Source organism: Ixodes scapularis, unplaced genomic scaffold (genome assembly GCF_016920785.2).
Source record: "Ixodes scapularis isolate PalLabHiFi unplaced genomic scaffold, ASM1692078v2 PGA_scaffold7__128_contigs__length_106722199, whole genome shotgun sequence".
Lineage (NCBI taxonomy): Eukaryota > Metazoa > Arthropoda > Arachnida > Ixodida > Ixodidae > Ixodes > Ixodes scapularis.
In genome coordinates this window covers 25,516,362-25,529,060 of record NW_024609882.1, presented here as the reverse complement: position 1 = coordinate 25,529,060, position 12,699 = coordinate 25,516,362, and positions in this window count along the sequence as shown.

Below are 12,699 nucleotides of genomic sequence, written 5' to 3'. Positions count from 1 at the left end.
ATATGGCTACAGCGCAACTCTCAGACGATTCCCTGCAGCCATTGATTCATTATTTGCAAGGCCAACCAACTTCGTGCCCTCAGCGCACCAAACGACGCGCACGTCTATTCACTCTTCGTAGTGACATTCTTTATAGACGAAACTACGAGCCCCAAGGACGACCATGGCTCCTTGTAATTCCAAGACACTTACAAAAGAAAATAATAGCGGCAAATCACGACGACCCCACAGCCGGACACCTTGGATTTGCTAAAACTTATTTCAGAATCCGTGAAAAATTTTTCTGGACCGGCATGCACCGTACTATTAATAAATATGTGCGCGCATGCCATTTATGTCAAGCAAAGAAACGACCAACAACTGCACCTCCTGGACCACTGAGGCCGCTTTCTCCACCAAGCCACCCATTTCAGCGCATAGGACTCGACTTCCTCGGTCCGTTCCCCCAGTCGCAAGAAAAGAGTCGATGGATAATTGTCGCTATCGACCACCTAACCCGATATGCCGAAACGCAAGCGCTCCCCGCCGCCACAGCTCTTCATGCAGCCCATTTTTTTCTTCATTCCGTCCTCCTCCGACATGGCGCCCCCCAATCTATTATCACGGACCGCGGCACGCCGTTTGTAGCAAGCCTTCTTCGAGAAGTCTGCCGCCTTGCAAACACAATTCATAACGTCACCACTGCATATCATCCACAAACAAATGGCTTGGTGGAACGGTTCAACCACACGCTGACCGATATGATCTCCATGTATATCACAGATGACCAAGACAACTGGGATTTAATTTTACCATACGTTACATACGCCTACAATACGAGCCGTCAAGCCACCACCGGTTACTCTCCGTATCACCTCTTGTATGCACGCGAGCCACTGTCTACAATCGACACGCTTCTGCCATACATAGACGACTCTTCTCTGGATGTTTACACCCAAACCATCCTTTACCGCGCGGAAGAAGTTCGGCAACTTTCCCGCATTCGAACATTACAATCACAACAGCAACAAACTATGCGTCACGCCGAGCACCACACTCCCGTTACCTACAACATTGGTGACGAGGTTCTCATTTGGACGCCCTCTCGCAAGCCAGGAAAATGCGAAAAGTTCCAAAAACAATTCCGAGGCCCCTTTCGCATCTCTCGCCAGCTATCCACAACGAACTATGAAGTGACTCCAGTCATTCCCCCCCGGGACAACCGCTCCAAACCTACTGATGTCGTCCACGTCGCTCGACTGAAGCGCTACCACCGCCAAGTCTCCTAGCACCATGGCCGGCGGACCGGCCCTTTTTCAGCGGGGAGGTAGCTGTTAGAAAGGAAGAAGTGAGGCTGAGCCAAAAAGGCCCCGCGCATCTCGAGCAGCAGCGAAAACGCTCGAGCTGCGCTCGGACGATTGCTCCAACGATTCTCCTGGCGACACCATCGTAGTCAAGTCTCTCTTCATTGTATTAAACTCATCTATTCACCAAGAGCCTGACAATATATATATATACATATATATATATATATGGGGCCGAAGGCGTGGGTACAGAAGAGGAAAACATCCCTTAGTGACAACAGCAACAACGGACGATTTGATCTTCGACGTTTCGGCCAGAGTCCGGCCGAAACGTCGAAGATCAAATCGTCTGTTGTTGCTATTTTTCACTACGGGTTCTTTTCTTCTTCTATAAATATATATATATATATATAGGGAGTTTTGTTTTTTCTTAGCTGCACCAAATTTTCAAAAAAAGGGAACGTGAGATATAGTAATTTGAGCCTTGGGGAAGTGTTAGTGGACATGGCGGCCTCTAGAAAAAGGGTGAAATTAGGTAAATAGTTAGCTAATCAACTAAGATGTTTTAACTAACTGTTTAATTTTTCACTTGAGGGCACAAAATGTATATATAGGATTGAAGATAGACCACACCATAGTCTAGCCTTGTCGTCAAATTTGGATAAAAAAAAAATTACTAGTAGGCGCTACGGGGTCAAGAAATGTCACTTTGGTAAATGGCGTCCAACCGAAACTAAACAGGAAAGAGCATAGAAACCGAAACCGAAACTAACCGAAACTAAACAGGAAAGAGCGCCGGTAAAGTTATCGCTCCCCCCTTCCAGGCATGCGATTCGTCATTATCGCGGCCAGCTCCACTTGCTTAGGCGAGCCGGCCGCGATAATGACGAATTATGTTATGTACATTATGTGCCCTCAAGTGAAAGATTAAAAATTAGTTAAAACATTTTCGTTAATTAGCAAACTAATTACCTAATTTCACCTTTTTTCTATAGGCCGCCATGGGCACTAACACTTCCGCATGGCTCAAATTACTCTATCTCACGTTCCTTTTTTTTTTAAATTGGGTGGAGCTAAAAAAGACACTTTATATATATATATATATATATATAGGTATTTTCATCTCAAATCGGGCAGGCCTAAAAGAGTCTAATTTTTAATTTTCACAAAAAAAAAATATATATATATGTTTTTGGGGGCATTTCTCAAGTGAAGGAGGGCGCAAACCGCATTTTCCCCAGATTTTTCGTTCTCGAGTTACGAGCCGTAGAAGCCACAGTGGCAGATACTAGTGTTTTTGCCTGCCGTCGCAGGTCGCTTGTTTGACACCCTTTGCTGGCGCTATTGTTTTCTGTCACCCTTTTAACTTTTCCCCCTCATTTAATAGGTATTATAAAGATACCTTGATGTATTCAAATATTTTTAGGAATTTGATTGTTTTCTAAAAAAACATGTCAAACTCGTCACTCCGGTCGCTTTTCGGTTAAATTTGACAGGTCATTAGTTTGTCTGTACTTAAAGTAAATTTTCTTTCTTTGGCACCACAGAAAGCCCAAAGCAAGCCCATCATAGATATAATAATATCAATATAATCTGTCGACTAGCCGCTCCGCTACATTCACGTAAACGTTGTAAGAAATAACAAAAGTCGAAAGTTTGAGGTCGATTTTCTCAAAAATCGCATTTTTGTAAATTTTTACTTTTTAAATTATTTTAGAAATATTAGTCGACTACAAAAAAAAAACAGTCTAGAAATGTAATATTTTGGTTGTATGTCCTCTGCTTGAGCCGCAATCGCGTGAAATGTGTGAACATTTGTTATTTTTTACAACGTTTACGTGAAGGTAGCGGAGCGGCTACACGGCAGATAATAATGATATTACCATATTTATAACGGGCTTGCTTTGGGCTTTCTATAGAACTAAAGAAATAAAATGTACCCTAAGTACAGACAAAGTAATGATCTGTCAAAGTTGACTAAAATTCGACCTAAGTGACGAGTTTGACATTTTTTTTAGAAAACAGTCAAATTATTAGAAATATTTGAATACGCCAAGGTATCTTTATAGTATTTATTAAATGAGGGGTAAAAGTTAAAAAGGTGTAGGAAAAAAACTAGCGCCAGAAGAAGGTGTCAAACACGCGACCTCCGACGGCAGGCAAAAACACTAGTTTCTGACACTGCGGCTTCTACGTTTCGTAACTGAAGAACAAAAACTCTGGAGAACATGCGGTTTGCGCCCTCCTTCATTTGAGAAATTCCCCCAAAACATATATTTTTTCGTGAAAATTAAAAATTAGACCCTTTTAGTCTGCCCGATTTGAGATGAAACCTCCCCTATCGGGCAAATTGACACCCCCTATCGGGCAGGTTGAAAGGGTCCAGTTTTTAATGTTCATGAAAAAATATATGTTTTATGGGCATTTCTCAAATGAATGAGAGCGCAAACCTCATGTTTTTCAGATTTTTTGTTCTCGAGTTACGAAGCGTAGAAGCCGCAGTGGCAGCAACTAGTGTTTTTGCTTGCCGTCGCAGGTCGCGTGTTTGACACCCTCTGCTGGCGCTAGTGTTTTTTTTACATCCTTTTAACTTTTCCTGCTCGTTTAATAGGTACCATAAAAATACCTTCACCTATTCAAATATTTCTAATAGTTTGACTGTTTTCTATACAAAATGTCAAACTCGTCACTCAGGTCGATTTTTCGTCAACTTGTCTGTACTTAAGGTACATTTTATTTCTTGGGCTCTATAGAAAGCCCTAAGCATGCCTAGTATAGATAAAGTAATATCATTATGATCTGCTGAGTAGCCGCTCCGCTACCTTTACGTAAACGTTGTGAAAAATAACAAATGTTCACATATTTCACGTGATTGCGGCTCAAATAGAGGACATACAACCAAAATATTACATTTCTAGACTGTTTTTTCTTGTAGTCGACTAAAATTTCTAAAATAATTTAAAAAATAAAAATTTACAAAAATGGTTTTTTGAGAAATTCGATCTCAATCTTTCAACATTTGTTATTTCTTACAACGTTTACGTGAAGGTAGCGAAGCGGCTAATCCACAGATCATAATGATATTATTATATCTATAATGGGCTTGCTTTGGGCTTTCTGTAAAGACAAAGAAAGAAAATTTACCTTAAGTACAGATAAAGTAATGACCTGTCAAAGTTGACCGAAAAGCTACCGGAGTGACGAGTTTTACATGTAGTTTAGAAAACAATCGAATTTCTAAAAATATTTGAATACGTCAGGGTATCTTTATAATACCTATTAAATGAGGGCAAAAAGTTAAAATGGTGTAGAAAAACCACTAGCACCAGCAGAGGGTGTCAAACACGCGACCTGCGACGGCAGGCAAAAACACTAGTTTCTGCCACCTGCGGCTTCTACGGCTCATAACTCGAGAACGAAAAACCTGGGGAACATGCGGTTTGCGCCCTCCTTCATCTGAGAAATGCCCCCAAAACATATATTTTTTTCGTGAACATTAAAAATTAGACCCTTTTAGCCTGCCCGATTCGAGATGAAAACACCCATATATATGGCATAGGAGCCAAGGAGCCGAAGGCGTATATGTAACGAAGTGAGAAACTCACGGTGAGAAACAACAAACAGCAGAGCTTTAATCGACAGTTTCGCCGAGAGACTCTGCTTCGTCACGAGATAACTTACAAGTGAGGTCATATCGCTGCGGCAAAGAAATTCAGAACTAGAAAAAAAAAAAAAAAGAGGTGTAGGCAAGGTATGCTTTCCTACATAGCAAGCAACTTGACTTGAGCCCGCTCTTCCTGCTGGGGCGGCAAAATACAAAGTGCGCTTGAGCGCTTACAACAGTGGCTACAATAGGCAGTGAACGGGCAACGTCTTCCTGGCTCATGGCCCCCAACGAGCCAATGCATCCCCGCGACGGTCACCCCTGGGGCGCCACGCGTCACAAGGAAACCCAAAAAGCAAAACATCCCAAAACATGTTTAACCCACCTTCAAATTGCAAAAAAAAAAAAAAAGAGGAGAGAGGGTATGGAGTTGGGGGGGGGGGGGGGGGGGGGAGGGGGTACGTTTGTGAGATGTGGTTAATGAAACACGCGTGTAAAGGCGCATTCCCACCGGCGATGTAAGCAGTCACGCGATGCGACTAGATCGCATGGCAAAAAAATTATACTCCGTTTCATACATGGCGTGCAACGCAGTCAAAGCTAGCGCACCGGTTTGCACTGCCGACCGCCTACGTTCGCCACATAAAAAAATGCTGCCTCTGCAAAAAAAAAAAAAAAAAAGTTGTAAAATGTGCATTTTTAGTGCTAGTAACTGATAGTGGCGTTATGATTTCGACGGAACACCGATTTTTTTTTTTTTTTTTTCAATAAAAAGGAAAAGGTAATATAAACTACTCCAAAGTCCAAATTGTTTTCCGTTTTCGTCCGCGCGGCAGTCGCTTCGGCTTTCCTCTCCTGCTCGGATATTTTCGGAGATTCGTTGTGTGATCTCGAAAAAGTGCAAGCAGGTGATCGCCAACGTGTACGCGAGTTCAAGAACGCCTTTCCCGGACACGTCGATCCGTGAAGTCCTGGAGACGGTCAGTAAGGACACCGGAGTGTCTGGCAAGGTGGCGTCCCCGAAGCGAGGACCTCGCAACGTGAAAGTTTCGAGCACGCGGACCGTGTTGTGAACTGCTTTCTGTTATTTCTGGTGTTAAAAACGGCCTTGTGGCTTCAAAGTGAAACAAGCCTCAAGAAGGAACCGTGTCGGTGATGAATCGTGCCTACGGCTTCGTCTTGATCGGGTGTAGGCCCGTTTGTCATGTGCGCATTCGTCATAGGCCAACTGGTAATAGGCCCGTTCGTCACAGCGGAACATTCGTCATAGGGGAATTTGTCCCTAGGAACGTTTGTCACTGTGCGAACCGGATATTTGAATTTGCCCAACATATATTCACCTGGCTGTGCATGCAATGAAGATTAGTACGGTATACTTAATTTTACTAAAGAGAGGAAACATCCAAACAAGTCATCGTTGTATTTAGAAAACAACTGATTTATTGAGCGAAATAAAAAAAAAATTAAAAAGCGATGTTCCGAACTGCCACCCTCAGTGTTTCTAGACGATTGCGACCATTGTAGCGGCTCACAATGATTTGAAGACGCCGGTTGCTGTCGTCGTGCATCTTGGACACCCTCGAAGATGCGTGCCGCCCTCTGCTTGAGCCAGCTTTATCTCCGTTAAGGATAAAAAGAAAAAAGAACACACCCACTCGTGGAGAAAGCTTTTTGAGTGGGCAACGCACTGAAATTTTGAGCCACAAATGCAAAAATGTACTACAGAAAACCTCCAAGTTCTCAGAGGATTATGTCAGTTCTTACGTGCAGTCCCCGAAGCCACGCTTCGATGCTGTTGTTCGTCCTTGTTGGCCTTTCTGCTAGTGTTGATTTTCTGACTGACCAAACCAGAGGAGGGGAGGTGGCCGACGACAAGCCGTTTTGACGGGGTCTCCCGATATACACGTCCTCGAAGTAGTCCGCCACGAGTGAGGCATCGGTGGGGAAAACCTCGAGAAGTTCCTTGAAGGCCTCGGGAACGTCGGCAATTGGCAAGAAGGCCAATGCGGGATGCATTCCCATTTGAAAATCAACAAGAAATAAAGTAACCAATTGACCTTTTTCAGAGTTCGTCAAAGCGACCGAGGCGCACCCTAGTGGAGATAATTCAAAACCTTTGCGGGCTCAGTCCGTCCTCCCGTCACCCCGTTCGCTTCCTAGACGCGATCGTTTTGGTGCGTTCGGTGTGGAAAGGTTTTCTCGCTGTTTTCCGGCTGTCGTTCTCTACGAATGGCTGATGACGATCCCGGAGGATTGAGTAAAGCAACCGTCTTCGACACTTCGGACTTTATCCGTCTGTACGCTTTTCAAGACGGATGGAGTGCCGATGCTGCATCGGTACCGGTCGTCAACACAGCGTTCGTCGATCGGTACTTGGCGAAGGACTGCAGACAACGGAAAGGATGGGCCTTTAAAGAAGCCTACGTCAAGAAGGTCATGGTGAACAACTTTGATCCCGACCACACCGTTCACTTTGTAAGGAGTCTATGAAGCCGGGACATTACAGGCAACTGATATCGCTTTCCAAGAGCGCCGATATCGTTCAAGCGTCTTGCGACTGCGTTGCGGTGTGAGTTTATTACTTCGGTAAAACCCGTGGCGATGTAATAATGTGTCTTAAGGATTACAAGGTGTGTCAATATTTGTAGGGCGTGAGCCCCATAGTCGCTATCCTTTCGGCAGATTTGTATCAAGATCCGTGTGTGCCAATTCTTTGATCATATTTTATTCGTGACGCGATAAGTTATCTAAAAAAAAAAAGCAAGATTTGTCGTTTTCGTCTTTTTTGTGGTACTTCAGCATGCAACTAAAAAGGGCCAAGCTATGTCATCGATCTACTTATCGAACTAGGTGACGTGTTGATATAAAATTCTGTAGTAGGACATTTTTTTATTCCATATTTTAATGAGTTTCAAGCGTAAATATATACTTTGCAGGTTGAGCGGAACATGCCAGCACATATCTGGCCTGCTCTTTACACTATGCGACAGTGTAAAGATTTGTTTTCCGTGACAACGGCTTGGCGTCCCGCCTCTTCGCTGCCCTGCTGTACCGTGCAAGCAAACTCGGTGCGGAGGCAGGTGTCGGCTTCTATGTAAACAAGGAGGGAGCGAAGTCTGGGTGATTCTGGTCTCGTGAAGATACCCCTGCGTCGTAAAAATGAGGAACAAAAACCTTGCTATGAATGACTAGCCTGCACGGAGTATGACGGGCATATCCTGAGTTCAAACAAATATGAATGAACTAACCTCCAATGAAGTGGACGCTGCAAACACGCGAGTTCGCAAATGGCTGCCAAGGCGTCCCGTCGGAGTTCTGGCGTCGCAGCGCTTGAATCCATTTTTCTCTCTTCTTGAGGTGCGCGATAGCTTTCGGGAATCTAAAGAAGCTCACGTTCGGCGTGTTTTTCTTGCTGCTTGTACATCCAACAGCCGAGCAGCGGTGAGGCATCGCGACAGTGCCGGCCAGGCGCGCCTAGCGATGCGAGCGAAGCCAGGCAGCGACGAGGAGAGCCCGCAAAGATGGCGCCTTTCCCTTTCCTACTCCCTCCTCAAGTTCAGGCATGCGCACAAAATTCTCCGAAAAAGGTCAATTGGCTTACCTGAAGACAACAATAAGACATATAAATAGAATGCCGCATACCAGAACAGCAAACTCTTCATCTGAATCGTAGCGACTCTGGTGACCACTGGAGCACACCTTCCTATCCTTAACTGGGATAAGTGAAAAAAAACATCCTTGTATCGTTGATAGCCGCTATCTTGAAGTCCGTGTAAGCCACCTCAAGGCAGTTGTCCCCCCATGTGACTCAGAACGACATCGAAAAACCTTAAAACAAGCAAACATATTTTGAAGTGTTTGAACACATATCCAATAATAGGACCACCGAGTGTTTCTTTTTATACGTTTACCAGAGCTCTTGAATGCTCACCTTTTGTAGGTAGCTTCAGATTTGTTGGGCAGCAAGCCGTAAACCATTGGCTTTACCACGCCGTTGACGGTGGCATGCTCCGTTTTCAGTTAGTAGAACTGTGCCGGGTCACTTTAAAGGTCCCGTCCGCGAACCACGTAGTCGCCTGAGCAAGACAGCGCAAGTTGCGCTCGGTAGCAAAGATCAGGATTCTTTCGCCGTCGCCCTCTCCGCTATCGTGGAGGAGAAATGAGTCTCCTTTGGCTGTGGTCTACATGCAGGTAAAAGTCATTATTATCATAATATGTCGCGCACTGTGATATTGCGCTGCAATACACTTTGCTTTGAACTCTGTGGGCATTCGATCGTATGTCAGCTCTGCAAGATGATACGCTCAAAATTTGCCCGCTGCCTTTGCTTCCGGATGGTGCGCCGAAGTGTTGGCGGTGCGGGAATTTGCAAAGCAGTGTCGTCACTGACACAAGCAACCGCAGCCAGAAGTATTTGGTGTGGTGCTAGACGGCCTTCCACTGGAATAAAGGACTTTAGTGACCTTGTTTTGGGAATATAAGAGCAGGAACAGATTTTGGTACATACCAGATTTTTCCTTCATCTGATGACGAACCCAAGCACGTTTATCTTGGTGTTGTCAAATGCATGCGTATGGTCTCCTGAATAAGAGATTACACGAGTCTTGGCGTGATTGGTGACTATTTTAGTTTTACGAACTCCTCTTCGCCGGCAGGCTTAATACAACATAGTTTCGTAAACCTTATTGCAAGTGTAGGAATGTCCATCGTGAAGAAGCATATCGCTACCTCTCTTAGTAGTAACTACCTCCATTTAGAAATCGAGAGTGATATTTTTATAATCGGAGGGCAACCTGCATAATAAGTCCTGAAACGGGGCACAAAAAAAGAAGAAAAAAAAAAGAATCGCGTTCGGTGCGCTTTTTTCTATTGTGAACTTTATGTTCTCGAAGTTCTTTTGTAAGAAAGGTGACCCCGATAAGACAATATGCAGGCAAAAGGCTGCATGCTGCCTTAACTTGGGGTCATTGGGACATGCTTTTGTTTCCCGTAGTCAACCTCACTGCCCTTGTACGGATTTAATTAAGTGGCCCCCTTTCGTAACTTTCCTAAGAAAACAAGGTAGAAAAAAAACAAAAAACGTTTAACAATCTTGAAGTCATTGTGTGACGAACTGCCAGCGTGACGAATCACCCTATCACGAATGTTCCGCTGTGACGAACGGGCCTGTTACCAGTTGCCCTATGACGAATCGACATGTGACGAATGGGCCGTATCCCGTCTTGATCGGCTAAGCGGACGATGCCCGTGGTTGCATTCCGAAGCGTCTGGGTTCGTTTGCCTGCCGGACCGTAACCTCGGTCGGCTCCGTCTGCCTGAGGCACCTTAACCTTGGTCGGCTAAGTGGAGGACGCACATGCCCGTGCCTGTATTCCGAGGCCCCTGCTTCCTCGGAAAAGGAAACAACACTCGATCCTGATCTCGAGTGCCGTGTGTTCTGTACGCGTCTATTGTGAATCACTCTCGGTTCATGGGGGCGCCGGCACCAGAGCAGCGAGATACTGACGTCTGGATGACTTCCATACACCGGCGAGTATTTGGACTCTGAAAGAAACTTCCATGAAGCCACATCACGCGAGGGAATGCCAAGCCGTCTGACCAATGGCAGTGCGGTCCCCTAATCCCAGTATTCGTTGCATAAAGGACCGTCCACCGCACTCTCAAGGTACTCTCTGATTTTCACGCTACCATGTAAATAAACGGCTTTATATAGATGCGCCCTGGATCTCGACCGTTCTTCCGTTTTGACGAGGCCGGCGCGGGGTTCAAACGGAACACCAGCCCCTAGTCTACCCCCTTATAAATAAAAAGCAACAAGAAAATAGGAATTGAAATATACACTTCCGCAGTGCGCACAATTTTGCACAAAAAATATGTCGGAAAAAAAAAATCCTTTCCGCCCGAAGTAGATTCGAAGCGCCGCCACCGAGACGTCGGTATCGCCTGAGCAGCGCCTTGTACCGCTCGTCCACGAAACGCGCGGAGTAACACATTTTTTTGTGTTTTTTTATGCGCACTACTTCAGTACCTTTCCCAGCGTTGCACGCTATGTTTGAAACGGAGTATAGATAGTCACACCGGTGTGCGTGATGAGCGAGTCCAACGTCTTCGTTGGCGAGTCGTTTCTCGAAAACTCTCGCTCCGAACGCCGTTGATTGGCTCAGCCGCTCCGCAACTAGATCGCATCGCAAAAAAGTCGGGTCGAGTAGCGACTGCCCAAATCGCGTCGCTTTTTGCCCGCGATGGTCGCTTTTGCGATGAAAGTTATCGCGCGACTAGGTCACGCGATAACACGAGAAAAGCACGGGAACAGCACGGTTCCATAGAAGATAACATCCGCAATATAGGAGTCGTAATAGAATAATCACGGTGGTCCCATTCCAGTCGAAAACACAGTATTACTATGAAAAGCAAGTCCAGGTTAATGCTCTACATTATGTTCCAGCTTCATGATTCGTGATTCGTTCTTCGTCGTTCTCATTGGCTAACGTCGCAGTCTCATTGGCTCATTAGTGAAAATTAAATGTTCGAGACTCGCCAACCGCCGCCTTTCTTGACATGTCAGTGACCTTAGTCTCGGTGTTTTATTTTATAATTTTTACTGTGAAACTTGATAGCCCCATTAGAAAAAATTCAACCAGAGACTATGAGTTAACGAATATGGGAAGAAGAGACCACTAGCGTTTTAGTATTTGCTTGCTCAGTTTCCAGTCGAAGATATTCAAGTTCCTGTAGCGTGTCTGCCTGTTCACCAAATCAGCTTATTTTATTCCGTTTCCTATGTTCAAATCAACCTTGAACCTTGAATAAACAGTGATATGGTTTCAATGCAGCTTCCTGAGTTGGCGAGTTCACATCTTGGCTGAGGTAGTCGCAACCTGAGAGAAGCTAACTGGTGTATAAGCGTCGTTTGACTGAGATTTTGTTTCTAAACGGAAAAATAGAAGCTTGTCCAGTTAATCTTCCCTCCGTCACCAGTACCTCCTAGGTGACCATCGGTGGTTGTAGTAGATGTAAATTTGACCATGCCGTGAACCAACCGCCGCTCTTTACAGTCGGAGCTTAATTTACGCGGCAGTAATATTACCTTTCACCCAGATATAAAGTTCAAGTTGAGGCACTGCCCTTGACGTATCGCTAGAAACCCATAATATGACGCCATTGATTACCTCTAGCTTCGCATACTCTCGGCGGGTACCAGCTCTTATGCTTTGGGGGTTTTGGTCACTTATGTAACTTTAAATCGTACTCACTAGAAACTACAAGCGAAAATGCAAACGAGCAGACATCGCTCATATTGTCTTTGCAGACAACCTGTTCCGAGCTCTGAGGAGCAAACAGGGACCCTAGGCTTGTCATACACAAAGTTGAGTTCGAAAAATTCGGAGCTCGCTGATTGAACATCAGCGAGCTCCGACTTTTTCTAACTCAACTACGTGAAACGCGAAAGTCCAGCGTCATCATCATGAGAGTTCATCTCATGATGATGACGCTGGACTTTCGACGGCGACCTCGCCAACTTTCGGCTCCAACTATGTGTCTGGTGACTCTCGAGCGCCCGAACAAGCTATCGGGTAGAGAGCCGCATATAGAGAGAGTTCGGCCTTTCATTGGGAAGTAGAAGAGTCAAATGACGAGACGCCATTGGCCGAAAGCGTGCTGGGCGTGTTCCAGGGCGTCTTCACAAATTTGAATATGGTCAACCAGAAACCGGAAATAATGCCCTGGTGGTGGTCGGGAGAAACCAAATTAACAAGTGCGTCGGAGTGACCCTTGGTGACTGAAAATATGGTGCACGGGATGTTTCAATCA